Genomic DNA, 18,405 nt, shown 5'->3' with positions numbered 1-18,405 from the left:
TTATGAATATACAATATTAGGCATAATTTGAATGCAATTTGCCTTAAAATCCTAATATATATCGTCTGCATTTGAATGCCCTCCTAGAAAAAAAAAATTACAGAGAAATCGGCGCCCTTGGAAGAAGGTCTAGTGAAAGGAATAAAAATGTGATAACGTAATGCTTGAACAACTCTATCTAATGGAGAAAAGTAAATTAGTATTCAACACTTCTTTCAATTTTAAGCATTTCAAAGATTCTCGTAATTTAGTAGCGTCCCGGACATAAACAGGCAGGCAGAACGCTGGATAATATGGATGTGTTAAGAAAAGACCTGTTAAAAGTAAAACTTATGATATAATTTTACATATTACACATGTAATAATAATGTTTTATAACAAATAACTGCACTGCACTGAATCAGTTACTTATCCAGTGTGAGGGCCTGAGGGCTGTCCCCCTCCGAAACTCAAGCACTTTTTAATAAACATGCTTTTACCCTTTTGAGATTCTTTTATATCAGTTTACTAATAGTCAGTGTCCAAACTTTGGGCAATGTGTTGTTGTCTTGTTATAATTCTAAGAACATACATTAATGCCATTATACCATTTGGAATTAAAGAACAGGAATTAAATAGGATTAACATTTTGTTTCCGTTCTGTTTTTAACTTTAATATATTAGAACGATACACTTAATGTCTTCTTGCTATTTTTGTTATGTGATATACGTAGTAGACAGTTTTCTCTCGAAAATATGTTTCATTTTGTTTGTGCTATAATGCAGTTTCCAAAGTAAACCGGTTTATAAATGAAAAGTAGGAAAAAGTTTAAGAGAAATACAGAACTGTTGCATTATTATTATTATTATTATTATTATTATTATTATTATTATTATTATTATTATTATTATTATTATTATTATTATTATTATTGATATTGATATTTTTAAAACATTAGAATTACGTGCTTACGAGGATTGGTGTTGGGCCCCCTCCGAATAGAAAACCTGGATACGTGTCTGCACTGAATGATAGATGTATGAGTCAACGTGTAGACGGGCGCGCTAGGCGATATACTCCAGAGCATGAAAAATGGATTAAGACCACAACTTGCAGTTCTTCTTGTTGATTGGTGCTTTCTGCAATGATATATCGGATCATACGGTATGTGTAACGAAGGATGGTCGGATAAGCGAGACCATGGTGTATTGGTGTTTCACGCACCTAAACCTGTAAAATGTTTGTATAAACGATTATCTTTCACTCCCTAGCCATATTTGTGGGTATGATCACACACCTTGCCTCATAAAGTATAGTCTTATAAAGAAAAAAATATTTTTTTAGCTAAAAGCTAAAGGGAAGTCAACTTCAGTAATTTACTTTAGTTTTTTTTTTTTAATAATGGCAAACTAGTCCATTTCATCACGATAAATCACGTTTGATATTAAGATGTCTTTTTCTGTCCGTATATATCCTTTACATTTTTTTTGGAGACAAAATTGTTATTTTCCCAAGAAAACAGGGTGAGAGAAGCTATACAACAACATGAACTGAAAACAATAGCTATTACCAATAATACTGTAATCCTGGATATCAATAAGTTGTCCTTAGTATATTGCTTCGGTTCTTATTAACATGAAAATTATAATGTTTTGTAAAAAAAAAAAAGGATAGGATGTGATTCGATGTGGTGTCAAAGTAATAAAATAACTACGAGTCCGCCACTCTATCCACCTAACCACAGAGGCTACGTTGTGTTTGTTCTTTTTTCTTAAGAAATAATCTTCATAACCATGGTGCGTATCGCTTCGAACCTTAACATAAGAGTTTTTCTGTTTAATTCTATATTTTCGTACGACATCTTAGTTACAGAAGCTAATTTATATTTGGCAGGCAATCTACACACTAGGTTTTAACCAATAAATGCAACATTTTAGTTCAGTATCCAATTCCTTGATCCATCTCCTCGACTTCCCTACTGAATTCCCTCCGCAATCGTGCTGTACTACTGAAAAAATCCCTAGAAATCATCGTTGCCAGTATACACAAAACCGAGCATAATTTTGTTTTTTGTTTATATTTTTATTATTTTATTATATTTTTTGGAAATATCTCCTTAGATGGATTGCTCTCTATTATCTCCACATACTAATAACTCAATTTTACCCATAAACATAAGGAAAAAGGAATAAATACGGAAAATCGTGAGTTACAGTATACGCGCAATTTTTTTTGTTCATGGGAGTACTTTCAAATGGGTATTTCTAGGCACTATGGATCACAAATGACATTATTACACTGATTTGGTATAATAATATAACCCCTACAAAAATATGTAATTAAATAATTATCCGGGCCCTAGTCCTAACAAACCAATATAAATTGCCAATAAAGTAGTTTAGATTGATGGAGCTCCTGAGCCGTCAGTATTTCATGTTACCCTTCCCCCCACATTACGAAATCCTGGCTAAACAAACCAATATATGTTCCAGTAAAATAGTTTAGAATAATCCAGCCCCTGGTATGATGGCTACAGTATTTCATGCCACCGACTCCCCTCCCTTTACGAAATCCTGCCTACGTTCCTCGTTCTTATGATTCCGAGACCCGCGCCACTTTGATTCTTCTTTCTCCGTAATTAAAACATATTTTACAGTATATATAGTTGCAAGTAAGAAGATACATAATATGAATTTTGTAATTGAAAATTTAAAAACACATTATGATAATTAATTATAAAGTACTAATTTTTTTCATCACTTTTAGCCCAACAACTGACATTCAAACAATTCACACCCTGGGCAATGGTAATCATACTGCGTATTATTCTTTGTCTTGCACAGTCAAGTCTTGGTGATGCATTGCGTAGTCTTGATGATCTTTCATATTATACAAGAGCAAAGAATGCTAGCCTCATCGGTACAAATGAAGATGAAGTGCGATTTTTACTATGTCTTTCATACTATACGCAAAGCATGAAAATATGCTCATCGCTCCTTGGTGACCACCAAAGTAAGACCAAGAGCGAAAATACTATGCACGTCGTCTTGCATATCCAATCTTTATCTTGGTCTTGTATCGATGTTCTTGGGCTTGGTGGAATGAAAGAGGTATTCAGTTTAAGGTCTCTCAATTCTGCACCGAGGCTAAAGGAGATAGTGATGATGAGAAATGAATCAAATTGTAGAATGAAGAAAGTGGGAGGAAACAGGAGAAAACCGAGAAAACCCACACGGCATTTCTCCACCGCAAAGCCCACTTAGCACAAGCTGGATTCGAACCATAATATCACACACCAGAGATGAATTCTCTACCACTGAGCCACCATGGTCCCGCTTGGGCTTCGTCTTTCATATCCAATGTTTGTTTTGGCCTTGTTTAAACAACTTCTAGTTTTGTTCTAAATCCAGACTCCATATTGGCGTAGATATTAATATTACAGTCGATTGGCAAAATCAATCTTCCACATTTAAAAATTAAAGTACACACAAGTACAAGAATAAGCACTTACCATAAAAACAATAGCTGGAAGTGTTCAAAATAGATTTATGGTTTCTAAAAAATTAATTTAAAATTGCTACTTTTAATTAGGCAGCTAATGAAAAACAGCAGCTTTCGACTCCAGCCGAGTTTAACTCAACCTAAACTCAGTTGACCAAAGTGATCTGACCCGACACGAACTGACCCGAGCTGACCCGACTGACACGACCCGACAACCCGACTGAGTGACCTGAACCGGCAACTCGATCCCAGCTGACCCGGGTGATCCGACCCGACAACACGACCCGAGCTGACCCTACAAGCAGACCCGAGCTGAACCGACCCAACCCGATTGAGAGCACTACTTCTGAGATCCACAAGTGGAAAACAAGCCATAAAAGCAAACGTTTGATGAGTGCAGCCTTTGATATTTTCGTCGAGTAGATTGATTTCTCTTATATTGTGTCACTCATTGGAAAAGAATATTGTGTTCATTACTAGTCATGACATATCACATTCATTATCAAAGGACACAGTGGATCAATAGTGGAGCTGTCACCTCTAGTGTAAGGGGTACCAAGTTCGAATTCAAGCCATATGAATTTGTGGTGGACAACATCGTGTCCATGCGTTTTCTCGCGATTCAGACGTTTCCTTCCACATGACCATTCCACCGATTATTTATAATCATTCACTCTTATTAATCATCCGTCTTCCTTTCCCAATAAGGCATATTCGTTTAACATAAAAGTAGAATTTTCATTTCATTTTATTCAGTAATAAGCTTCTGTAACTAGTTTGTTATCATTACTGTGAGACCACATCTGTTTATTTGTTGGTCTAAATGTTAACTCATGTGCTCAAAACACTTCAGTCAATTTTTGTAAATGTTCTATCGGACATCGACTAATATAAAAAATTTACAAAATGTTCCATGGGTTAAAGAAAACGACAGTAAGCGCGAAAGTATTATGACGAAATAATATTGCTAATGTGTAAAGTAGTTCGATAATAGCACTGTTAAATTATCAGAATGCGCATGAGCACAATTATCATCGTAAATTTGTGCTTCCTTGTGTTGAACTCAATAAAGAATTTAGATAATTTTTACTTGGAGAAATCTTTTTCATGTATTAATTTACTTGGGCTTCCCCCTGAGCGTATAACTATCGACTTCAAAATGAACTTGCATATAAGAAATTAGCACTCTACTACCAAATAACTATGCTTTTATATTGTTGACTTTTTTCCTTAAGAATGAATAAACTTCCCGTCCTAAGATCAGTCGGTGATAGAAACCTGCAAATATTAATTAGTTGTTTACCTCAGGCTGCAAACAATGTCAATAATATAGCTAATTAGCACACTTCAACTTTGTCCTAAGATATTCAAGTATATTCAAATAACTGGTAAAATAAATAAATAAATAAATAAAAAGCTTGTTCTTTGAACAAACCTCAAATTCTCTTACTTTTCTTATTCTTTGTGTTATTAGCAACGACGTACACGTTTGAAAACATACATCGTCTCTTTCGCTAAGCCGTTTCCCTAGTGAGCGACGCAGACCTTTTCCCTGTACCGACCTGTGACGTACAAACATGGTGGTCGTTGTTTTAAGCGCAGGAATAGCAAACCGGAATTCAATCGCAAATTTCTACTGGTGAGAGTCGACGTATGAGCAAAAGGGATGTTCTCCGTAATCAGCTAGCTGTGAAGTTTCTTTTAGAGCAATAAAAGAAATAGTCGAAATGTCCATTATAACAACTGAACTTGACCTAACACAGTTCCTATTCACAATGTTAGTATCAAAAGAGATAATGATTAATATACAAGAATTAGTTTTAGATTTGTGCGTAATGGAAACAGGGACAAAGAATTTAACAACCGAAATAATGAATATAATAGGCCTAATTATTCACGTAATGTGAAATTTTCGGAGTAATTTTATAAGTATAGGAATTTTTAAATTAGTGTACAACGGAAATAACAGAAATAATGAGAGAAATACTTCACAAATATTTGCTCAAGAAATGGAAATACAATGCAATATTATTTAACCATTTAATAAAAATGCTTTAAACTAAGAGTCACTGATGTGTCATGCGTTAACACCACATCGGCTACCAATGCACTTACGAGTTAGTAGTAAAAATGAGAGCATTTCTGATTATGAAACTGGTCCAAAAGTTATGAATTATGTTAGTACCAGGGGTAAAAGTGAGGGAGAACGCCGGGAGACAGCCTCCATCCACGTCCAGTATTAAAATCTGTGAGAAAGCATTTAGTGAGGAGGTTCCTAATAATTAAATTGATATTCTAGTAGAAAAAATCAAAAGATGATCAACAAGCCTCTGTTATCGTAGTATTTTTGACACGATATAAACACATACTTAAAAAATACATTGTAATTACTTTTTCGTCAAATCTTCAAATAAGCTTCTTCATATTCTTATATAAATTCCGTATGTTATGGTTCAGCATAACGATGTTCTCCTCAGGAGAGTTCATTTTAATTTCTTGTTCCTTGCAAACCGTACTCATTAGTAGCTGTTATGATGATAGATATCTATTAACCACAACAATGTTTAAATTCATTATACGCTATATTGTTTATATAATTATTGAAAACTTACTTCAGAACGATTAATTGTACAAATTATACTCAACAGTTCCGCACCAGAGGTGGGCTGGGGGGGGGCAGGTGCCCTCAGATAACACCTGTAGATTTTAATAATAATACTTTCCATTGCTCTATTCTATCGAGTTCCTAGCCAATTATCTTTGACTAGTATCATTTGTTACCTGTTGCTAAACACACATATAAAGGGTGTTTCAAAATAACAGCGACAACATTTGGGAGGAGATTCCTGACACCAAGATAACACAAAACGTATAGACCAACCTCGATGCAAAAATGCTTCATTTCGGAGTTACAGGCAGCTGAAAACATGACAAAATGCACTTTAAAGGTACATAGCTCCAGTAGTATAAGACCTACCGTAGTCGGGCCAAGACTTTACTTAGGAACTAACATGTATGCTATCCAAAAATATGTGTTTCAAAATCCTAAGGTACACCTTGTCTCAAAAAGGTTGAGCGCATTCTTTATTGCTGTTTCGAGGCAAATATTTTCTAAGTCCAACTTCGGGTATTTCGGGAAAAAGTAAACCAGGTTCGAACCTCGAAGCCAACCTTTGCAATCGGGAAAAATCTTGCAGATGTGTTTTTCTTCTTTTAAATTTAATAAGACTTGTTACCAATTATATATAAAAGAGCAACATTGATTGAAATACTTAATGATACAATATTTCGAAACTGTATTAATGCCAGCACATGCTTGTTTGTCATTTTGCTCTCCATACTTAATGGAATATTTAGATACGTAAACGAATCTTTCCATATGTAAAAGAATGGTGAAAGTTAAGACATAGAACATTATTCTCTCCTGAGTACTAAAATAAAAGTCAAAGTAGAACAAAAACAGCGTTTGCAGTGGATATGAATGTAATTATTATCTTAAATACCGTTATATATCGCTAGAAGTATTATTCGTGGAGCGTTTGTGTTAGCTCAGTGGTACGCCGTTGGATTTCAAATCGTAAGGTCGAGGGTTCGGTTCCTATCTGAGTCAATGTTTTTTATGAAATTATATTTTCCGCAATGCATGATAAATTATATAAAATAATTACATTAAAATAGTCAGTTGTATATATATAACATACAATCATTGCAGAACAAAGTGATTATTATGTTTAAAATATAACAGGTGTTCACAGTACGTTGGTATTCTATGATATATGTGAATGGTAAATACAAATTAAGAAAATAATATCATCGCAATGAATAAATTATGTAGTGTATTTATTTGGAGCTATTTGTCATCGGAAGTTACTTCTGAATTTTCTCATTACAGCAAGTGATTTACGCTTTCTGAAAGGTAAAGAGACTATTCGGGTATAAACAGAAATTATTATACAAACTCCAATCTTCGTTACAGACACAGAACTCCCGATCCCCAAAACTACGTAAACAGGAAATTTACGAACACGAAGTCATGTCTAAGAGACTTATTTATACTCGAGAAAGAAGGCAGAATAGGATTTCTTTCCAAAGGATTTCAGTTCAATAATCTGCAAGGCTTTTATATATGGATGTGGGCCCTTTCTCTCCGCCAATATATATAAAGTAAAAGCGATCGATATTAGTGTCGAATCCATAGTTCTCGTTGTTGCAGAAATTAATAATTACAACTCCGAAAGCGCTAAACTCCAAATTTAACTCTCATCGTAAAGCTCCTTTCTGGTTAAGCGTATAGCGTACACGCTTTCGGTGTGGGAGACCCAGATTCGGCCCCCAGCGAGAGCTCATGTAGTTCGTGTTAATTAGTAGGTCTACGTCTCATATAGCCTCACTGCTGACGGGACGTTAAACTCAAAATCAATTCAATTGATTCAAAACCCATTATTATGGCGGGCGATAAAGGATGAAAAATAAAATGTCTCAAGTGACTGAGATTAGTGTCAAATCCATTACAAACACAATGTCATTTAATGCCACGTTTTGGTATGAGCGACTATGCCTCCTGGATTTTGAATTTACAGGAGCAACATCAAAAGCATTGCTCACACAGCTCTAAATGTTTTGATGTATGTATACGTGTATATTCCAGCAAAACTCCGGAATGTCTGGAGCAACTTTTACCTAACATGGGAGACATATTACTTTCAATCTAAGGAAAAAAATATTGTGGAATTCAGATACCTCAAGGGATTGAAGTTGGGAAGAGTGGCATGTAAAAATAATGTAAAATGACTGATTGTAGAGTGTTATCCATTGTTTTCTCGGTCGTTGAGATGAGTAGTGAGGCACTCAATGGCTTTATATCCAAATTCATCCCCATCTTTACAGGATGAGGGGCTTGGAGATATGATTAATAAAATGTAAAAACTTACTTAAATATTTGTCGAAGTAATAGTTTTCTGGGGTCGCGAAAGCGTTTCTAATAACTTTGGAATGTAGTTTGTAATTACTTCAAGATGGGCTCTTTAATCATATCAATTTCTCACCTTAAGAAGAAATTACCATCTCAACTAGTATATGTATCAAGCTAGCCTTCGCAATCGAGAAAAAAAAATGTGTAGATGTATGTTTCGTCTTTTAAATGATATACTAAATGTAAAATCAGAGATTGAGTTGGTCGGTGGGTCAAATGGGTCAAGATTTATGAGTGGGTCAGTGGATCGTAGGTCAGCAAGGCGTGACCCACTGCGAAACACCATCACTGTGACTCACACTGACCCATTGACCCACCAACCCATTCTGCTCAGTGCCTTCTAGATAGCATTTTCTGAACACTGGCAACTTTGTCTACGTTTTACTTTCAAGGCCTCCATTTTTCTTCTTTTTTTCATTTGGTTGTAATGAAGAAAGAAGTTCAGGCTCTTTTGGGTTTTGATATTTCCAGTAGTAACAATGACAACAGGACTTACTGCTTGGCTTTTGAGATGCAGGCTATGAGTTTTTAGAGGAGCTAACTACTGGAAAAAATTGGTTTATTATAAATATAACCTCTTAAGTCAGTAGAGAGGATGGCGTGGATAATGGACCAAACTTAATGACGATGTATTTTAGTGGGTCGGAGTTGGTCACAATGGTTCAGAGTTGTTTATAGTTGGTGGTGGGTCAGAGTGGGTCATGGTGGGTGAATGGGTCACGTTGGGTGTTGAGTCATTGTGGGTCACGATGTGTAGTGGGTCAGTATTTTGTGGATCAAGGTTTCATTGACCCACACCATCTCTTGTCAGCATTGCACTAAAGAGGAGAGTTTCCGAAGGTGCGCGTCGGCGATTTTCTCAAATATTGCACATAGATAGTACCCCACCAAAAAGCAATAAATCTCGAAAAGGTTCACAGTACCATCTCACAGAACTCGAGATAGAGGGATTTGTTTGATTGGCTAAATTAAGACCTCAATAATTTATCCTTCTACAAGCGAGATTTTCTTCATCGTTTCCGTGGCGAAGTCAGAAGAATATGCAACCAAGTAAACTTAAGGTTGAAGGTTCGCGCCCACCTTGGGATACTTGCTTTTTTCCCCTAGTGTTTTTTACACTCACCTGCATATAAACAAATCAAGCATATGGGCGATTTAACATATTTTGGGGGAGAAATTTTGTGGTTCGTTGGCGTTTCGTTGAGTCTCTGCCGCTGGTGGTAATTTTCAAAACCGAAGTGGGGCCACCACGGATCGTAGCTGCGGGATCACCAACTTTTGGCAAAATGTCGCCAGTTGCTCATCGGTGGTCCACTGACGCTTACGACATGGGGGCTTGTATCTGAAAACTAAAAGAATAAAGAAGCATGGTATCCATGAAGCCCGTTGACACTAATAAAAGTCTGAAACGATGAAACAGATGTCAACACCGGAAAACATGTATTTTATAATTTCAAAGGTACCCCGTGTCGAGGAAAAAGATTTGCCCCAAGGCTCCCCGGTGGGTCTCAGGAGGGGTGCAACTCAAAATTTGAAAATGGTAAGGGTAATCAAGTAGTATGTCATTTAAAAGTATTACTAAAATTTAAAAAAAAATGGTAAGAGTCCCGAGTCTTTATGCTAACTTGTGCAAAATAGCGAGCGTTCAAGATGGTAATAAATCCTTCATTGAAAACTCCTTGACCACCCCTACAAATGTGAAACTGTGAAACTACCCAGAGGAGGTAAACACTTGTCTTACCATTGCAAAAGTATAATGAACCAAGGTAAAACAAGAAGCGACCCATTATGGGTTTATTACATCACTAATATTAAATTCTACGTTCCACGATTGTGTCCTTAAGCTAAAGGACAGCGTGATTGCGAATTATGAAATTAATGGTAGAATACAGAATTGACCCACAACCAACTATGAACCACTTTGAACCATTGTGACCAACCCCGACCCACCAACGTAATCAACTCTGACCTATGATCCACGTCCTTCTCTCCATTGACTAAAGAGGTTACACTTGAAATAAAACAAGACTGTGAAATTTTCACTTATCGGAGTTTGAATTCCTACCGTCAATCGCTCAAGCACCGCTCTGTTACAATACCGGTCCGGTGGATCTGACCTTTACGATATACAATGGTAAAGTGTTTCTCATCTTCCAAATTAAGATGAATTTAAATTTATCACATATAATTATTTCTTTCTTGGCTTACATATACATTTCAGTTGAAAACAGGATGAAATTTGAAAGTATCAAATCAAGATAAAGTAGACCAACATAAGAAGAAAAGAAAAAAAAACTAGTTTTCCATATAATTAAGCATGCCGTACTAATTTAAAATGCTCATGAAATTAAGCTTGGAATACAAATGTTATGTCTATTTTTCTCACAACTTTATGGTTTGATTGCCTAACAATCCATATATTAAACACCAGCTTCAGCAATTATTATATTAGAAAGCAGTGGGTATAAAATGCAAAGGACTGTAGTTTCCATTCCTCAATTAGTTTCTCAACTAATATCAATCGTTTTCGATAATTTTTACAAATCAACCCACTACCAATTTCCAATATATAGAAAATCCCCCCCCCCGCTCATAAAACACATTTTTAAAAATGCCGGGACACGTTCTGTTTATTTTTAGTAAAGAGTTATATACTGAATTTAAGCTCTCTAAGTTGAACGGCTTGTAAGATACTCAGTTTTTCGCAAAAATTCGGACACCTACTCCCCACTAAGGCTATGTGTTATAATGAAAGTGATATGCGTATGATAACTTTCCAGTTGGGATTGGGGCCTGATTATATACCAAATGTCATTTCATTTGACTTTGCAATTTGACCGTGATAATCACGCAGACATAGTTACTTTCAGTTTTTTATACTAGGTATAATAATTCATATATTACAGGTGATTCAATTTTTTTCCCAGCAGTTAGCTCCTCTAAAAGCTCACAAGCTGTATCTCAAAATTGAACTCCTATTGCTATTGCCACTCTTACAATTGCAAATATCAAAATCCAAAAATGCCTGAGCTTTTTTCATTAGACATGGAGATTCAGAAGAAGAAAAATGGAGATATTGAAAGTAAAACGTAGACAAGCTCACCAGTGTTCAGAAGATGCTGTCTACAATGCGCAGAACAGAATGGGACGGTGGGTAGTTGGGGGTCGTTTCGTCCAAAGATATTTCGTTCAAAGGATTTTCGTCCAGAGACATTTAGCCCAAACACATTTGGTCCAAAGGGCAATTTCTCCAAAGAACATTTTGTCCAAAAGACAATTGGTCCAAAGGACATTTCGTGTAAAAGACATTTGGTCCAAAGGACATTTCGTCCAAAACACAATTGGTTTAAAGAACATTTCGTCCAAAGGACATTTTGTCCAAAAGCCAATTGGTCCAAAGGACATTTTGTCCAAAAGCCAATTGGTCCAAAGAACATTTCGTCCAAAGGATTTTCGTCCAGGGACATTTCGTCCAAAACACAATTGGTGCAAAAGACAATTGGTCCAAAGGACCTTTCGTCCAAAACACAATTGGTCCAAAAGATATTTGGTCCAAAGGGCATTTCGTCCAAAAGACAATTGGTCCAAGGGACATTTCGTCCAGGGATGTTTAGTTCAAAGCACATTTCGTCCAAAGAACATTTGGTCCGGTAACGCTCGGGGGTCACGGGTTTGCTTCTATTAGAAGAGTAAAAGTGATGCATATAACATTATGACTCACAAGTAATACCTCCCAAGTGTAACACTCCGATTTTGAAAAAATAGGCAGGTAGATACTACACACAAAATAAACGAATACGTGTTTTTCTGCGGAAAAGTGGTTTTAGGGGGGCTAAAGCCCCTACTCAAAATTTTGAAAATTGACGCCCGAAAGGCAAGAAGAGGTGGACCGAAGTGAACGAAATTCTGCACAGATATTGCAGACGTAAAATAAGGGAATACGTGTCTCGTATTTTCCTGGAAAAAATGGTAACGTGGGGCACAGACCCCTCCAAACCTTTGATCACGAAATGTCAAAAGTACTAATAACAGTATGACAGATGTGTGTAAAGAACATGAAGAATTGCAACGAAACTTTGAGTAGGGACAATACGAAAAAAATAAATAAATACGTTTTTTTATTTTCTGCGAAAGAACGGTTTTAGGGGAAAAAAGCCCCCATCCAAAAGTTTGAAACTTGAGGCCCGAAAGGTCACAAGAAATGAACCAAAGTGAATGAAATTGTGCAGAGATATAGTAGACATAAAATAAGGGAATACTGGTTTCGTATTTTCCTGAAAAAAAGAAAAAGGTTTGGGTGGGACACAGACCCCTACAAAACTTTGATCGTGAAACATCAAAAGTGCGAATAACAGTATGTCAGAAGTGCTTAAAGGACATGAAGAATTGGAACGACATATTGTGTAGGGACAATACGCAAAAAATAAACGAATACGAGTTTATTTTCTGAGGAAAAACGGTTTTAAGGGACAAAATCACCCACCAAAAATTTTGAAATTTGATGCCTAAAAGGCAAGAAGAAGTGTACAGAATTGAATGAAACTGTGCACAGATATTGTAGACGTAAATTGAGGTAATTGGGTTTCGTATTTTCCTTTAAAAAAAATGGTTGCGTATATCACGGACCTTTTAAACTGTTGATTACGAAATGTCAAAAGTGCAAATAATTATACGTCAGAGGTTCTTAAAGAGTATGGAGAATTGCAACGAAACCTCGTATAGGGACAATTCGCAAAACAATAAACGAAACGTGGTTTAATTTGTGCGGAAAACAGTGTTGGGGCCTAGGCCTTCTCCGAAAAAAGTAAATATTCCCGTAATAGCGAAGGAAGTAGTGGACCAAAGCAAATGAAATTGTGGGTAGACATTTTAGAGACCCTATGTAAAATAAGGTCTTTCGTGTTTCTGAAGTATCCCTATCCGTTTTGCTTCAAATTTGGCACATCAACAGCAAACAGGAAATTAATCGACACGTGTTTTTGTTTATGCGGAAAAACATTGTAAGGGTTAAAGGTGCGTCCTGAAATGCTATAAAATACACTATACTGTTTGTGCTTGTTGTTGATCTGCCAAATTTGAAGAAATCAGATGGAGACACTTGTGAAACACGAAAGGCCTTATTTTATGTATCCAATATCTACATACAATTTCATTCACTTCGGTCCACTTCTTCTTGGCTTTCGGGCTTCAACTTTCAAAACTTTGGGTGGGAGTTTTTGCACCCTATAACCCTTTTTTCGCAGAAAATAAAAAAACCTGTGTTCATTTATTTTTTGTATATTGTCCATACACAAAGTTTCGTTGCAATTCTTCATGTAAATTTAGGCACTTCTGACATACTGTTACTAGCACTTTTGATATTTCATGAGCAAAGGTTTGGAGGGGTCCGCGCCCCACACAACCATTCTTTCTAGAAAAACACGAAACCCGTATTCCCTCATTTTTCGTCTACAATATTTGTGCACGATTTCATTCATTTCGGTCCACTTCTACTTGCCTTTCGGGCAACAACTTTCAAAATTTTGGGTGGGGGCTTTTGCCCCCTAAAACCGTTTTTCCGCAGAAAATAAAAAAAACACGTATTTACTTATTTTATGTGTACTATCTGCCTGCCAAATTTTTATCAAAATTGGAGTGTTACACTTGGGAAGTGTTACTTGTGTATAGTGGTTTTCAAAGCTAAACCAAGTTTTCTTATCAGCAGTAAAACTGTCATATGGTTGTTAGCGGCCACGTGCGGTTTGTCAACCAGTTGGATGTTGCCGGTATTACAAAAGCTTAGCCGCTCTCCCTGTAGCCAGGGTAAACAATGAAGTCTCGAACTATTCTTTCTGAATGTTGCAAACCAATAAGCAGATACATGAAACCAGAATAACCATTTAAAATAGGGATAAAATACGTACAGGTCATTCAACAAGTAATTTCTCTCCTATTAATAAAATAATAATAATAATAATAATAATAATAATAATAATAATAATAATAATAATAATAATAATAATAATAATAATATTAATATTAATAATAATAATAATAATAATAATAATAATAATAATAATAATAATAATAATAATAATAATAATAATAATAATAATAATAATAATAATAATATGATAGTTTTTACGTCCGAGCCATTTCGGGCTACTGTGCATTTGCGGTAATGCTCGGAAAATACAAGGTAGAATAGAAACTGGACCGCACGTTGGACCGATATTGTATTTTCACCCGTATGAATCGGGTTTGCCCGATTGAACCGTATGAATAGGGATGACCTAATTATCCCGTTTTTATGAAAACAAGCTTAGTCTGTCATTATTGTAAATGATGTGTTGTTTCACTTTATTATCATAACACAAATTGTTCTAACACAGTTGTACGAACTCATAACGAGTTTATCGGTTCAAACGGTCCAAACAGGCCAAACACGGGTCAAACGGGTTTATCAGGTCTAAGGATCGAGTAAACCAAACGCAAACGGTATCGGGCGGGTACAGTTTAAACGAAAAGTTCAAGCACTAATTATAGGTTAAAGTCAATAGTTAAGAGCTCTAATTGTTTGCATTCACTTTTTTTTCTTTCTTTTTTTTTAGGTAGCCGACCAACGAACTTGCGGATACATAAATATAAATGCTCAAATCTAAATTATTGCATTATATTATTGCAATGAGCATCAACGTGATTTACTATTAGGAGTTAGCGTGATGCACTAATGTTAGTCTTTTATAAATGTTATTATTATTATTATTATTATTATTATTATTATTATTATTATTATTATTATTATTATTATTATTGTTATTATTATTATTATTATTCGACAGGCCATCTGTCTATAATGACAATTTAAAACTTTCTTTCTAAAAAAAGAAATGATTAAAAAGCATTCTATTAAGTACCTAAATCCTCATATGTATTAATGTATGCAGGTTAATATCTGAGTAATAAAGCTATCATTATTAATTTACTGTGTATAGTATCCTAATTTGTAGTTTGTCGAGTTTTTATATACGTGACGAATCACATTAGAAAGAAACTAATCAATTATATATTGACCTGTATAACTATATCTTAAAGTTAGAAAGGGGCCGCGGTGGCTCAGTAGTAGAGCGTTCACCTCTGGTGCTTGGGGTTCCGGGTTCGATCTCACCCACGCCAAGTGAACTTTGTAGTGGACAAACTCCATGTGCGTAGGTTTTCTCGGGGTTCTCCCGTTTCCTCCCACTTTCTTCATTCCACCATTTCATTCATTACTCATCATCACCGTCTCCTTTAGCCTAACCGGCATAACCGAGGGACGTAAAACTCAAAGATTTCATTTCTTTTTTTTAAGTTAGAAATAATATACTTACAAGCAGAGCAGATAAACAGGCAGAATCTTTATTAAGCCTATTACTAATATTACATATTATTATTAGCAATAATAATAATGATAACTAAATTCCTGGCACAACAGCCTTTAGAAGGCCTGGACTTATGGCACTCATTTCTGTGGGGTAATATATTTAGAGGTCTCCAGGGGCTCGGGCTACTATGATAACCGTAATGGGGTTAGCTATACTGAGAGCTTTATACAGTTCTACCTGAGTTGGAGCGGCAACGCCGGAATCTAGTTACAATGAAGGATTTATGGTAGGGACAAGTAAACCCTTAGATCTTGACCTTCGAGGAAAAAATTGGTTATGTTTTGTCGCGAGCTATAGCTTCTTATTTCTAAAGGAAATTTTGAAATAGAGATTTATTCCGCAATTTTCTTTTCGATAAAACAAATATATGTTGAGATATTCAGAAAAAACGTAAACGCCTGAAAACTAAATGGCCACCTTTCTTTGCTTTCATTAATAATTTTACAAAAATACAGTTTTAGCTTCGCAGAAATACAGTTGTAGCTTCGTTGGTTAAGGAATTCACCTCCCAAAATGATAAACAACCCTTTGAAGAGCATACTCCCTCTTCATTTGCGGACAACATTGCCTCCGCATGGTCATGTGAATCTTGTATTTGGTTTGAGACTTTGCAATGGATATCTTAAATGTACTGTGCTGTACCGAGAAAATTAATATGAAAGCAAAAGTATATACTATATTTGCATAAGGAGTAACACTGAAATAAAAATACAAGACAAGTTAACACTTCTGGTTTGTCATACAACTCACTAATTATGTAGAAACGTCTGCCGAAGTTACACACTATCAATAGTCTACAAATAGAAACCAGACTTGTGGTTAACCTGAAAAGATACGTATATTCTACACGAAATGTTCCAACTTTCATCTTATATTTGTCAATCACTTTTCAGAATGTTGCAGCCAAGAATGTGACTGTTTAAGAGTATTATCTTTGGACACTAAGAATATATTTCACACATGTGTATTTTTCTATTCTCAGTATTTCTTCAAAGATACTTGTCACATAATTTTTCACTTTTCTAACACAAGTATTATGCTCTAATAATAATAAAAAGCATTTAGAACCTCGGCGTCTCTACGCACTTTTGCTCATGGCGCCCCCAATAACTACACATTTCTTCGTCCCTTGATCCCTAACTTACAAATAAAACTTAATTCGAATATGCTTAATTAGTGAATTTATTGCAGTTAAGTAAAACTCACTAGATGCTACAGCTACAATTACGCAACAAAAAATAAATGGGAAACATGTTCTGAATTATTTTCAGATTTCTTACGCTATCATTAAATATATTAGAATAGTAAAAGAGGAGTACTCATGAAATAGTATATTTGCTCTCGATTTTTTTTAACTTTTTCATACGAAAAAAATTAAAATTTTAAACTTTGCGCTCTTCAAATATGTTGCCCTCTAGGCACGGGCCTAGTTGGACTAATGGGAAATGCGGCACTGAAAACTTACGCTTCGACTCTAATATTGGTTGATTTCGATATTTTTTTGTCGCTACGTAACCACCCTGGGTGCTAATGGGAGCTTAAATTGGACTTGAATTGAAAGTAGAACTGTTTACCTAAGCGACCACGAAACTATGGATTCGATACTAATATCGATCCTTTTCTAGCATTTTTGATATATATCCCGACAGTACTCTTTTCCATATTGTAAGAAATATGGTTAAAATTGCTCTAGACATATCAGAATTATGTCGAAACACACACATACATCCACTTTCATATATATAAATACAGAGTGAGCGAGCGAGAAAGTGAGAGAGAGCGACCAAAGGCATCACCACTTCCAGATTGCAAAAGCATATATCAGGTATTGAATTGAAAATCTATGTAAAGACCTTCTGCTGTGGCATGCTTCATAAGGACAATTCCAGTCTGCTCACGTGACCTTTGGGGTTCATGAATTTCTTGCGAGCGTTCCGACTTTGGATTCTCTGTTTATACCCTCTTTTTATGCCTCGGATAATTTTTCAAGAATATCAATGACATGCTGTAATACGAATGTTCAGAAGTAACCCCTATATGACAAATAGCTGCAAATAAATACACTACATAATTTATTTATTGCGATGATATTATTTCCTTAATTTGTATTTAAGATTCACATATATCATAGAATACCAACGTACTGTGAACCTGTTATATTTTAAACATAATAATCACTATGTTCTGCAATGATTATATGTTATACATATATACAACTGACGTATTTTAATGTAATTATTTTATATAATTTTTATGCATTGCGGAAAATAGAATTTCATAAAAAAAACATTGACTCAGGTGGGAAACGAACCTTCGACCTTATGATTTGAAATCCAAAGGCGTACCACTGAGCTAACACAAGCGCTCCACGAATAATACTTCTGGCGATATATAACGGTATTTAAGATAATAATTACATTCATATCCACTGCAAACGCTGTTTTTGTTCTACTTTGACTTTTATTTTAGTACTCAGGAGAGAATAATGTTCTATGTCTTAACTTTCACCATTCTTTTACATATGGAAAGATTCGTTTACGTATCTAAAT

The sequence above is a fragment of the Thermobia domestica genome, chromosome 8, assembly GCF_964235325.1.
Source record: "Thermobia domestica chromosome 8, izTheDome1.hap1.1, whole genome shotgun sequence".
NCBI classification, from domain to species: Eukaryota; Metazoa; Arthropoda; class Insecta; order Zygentoma; family Lepismatidae; genus Thermobia; species Thermobia domestica.
The sequence above is the reverse complement of the archived record's forward strand: the minus strand, read 5'-3'. Positions refer to the sequence as shown.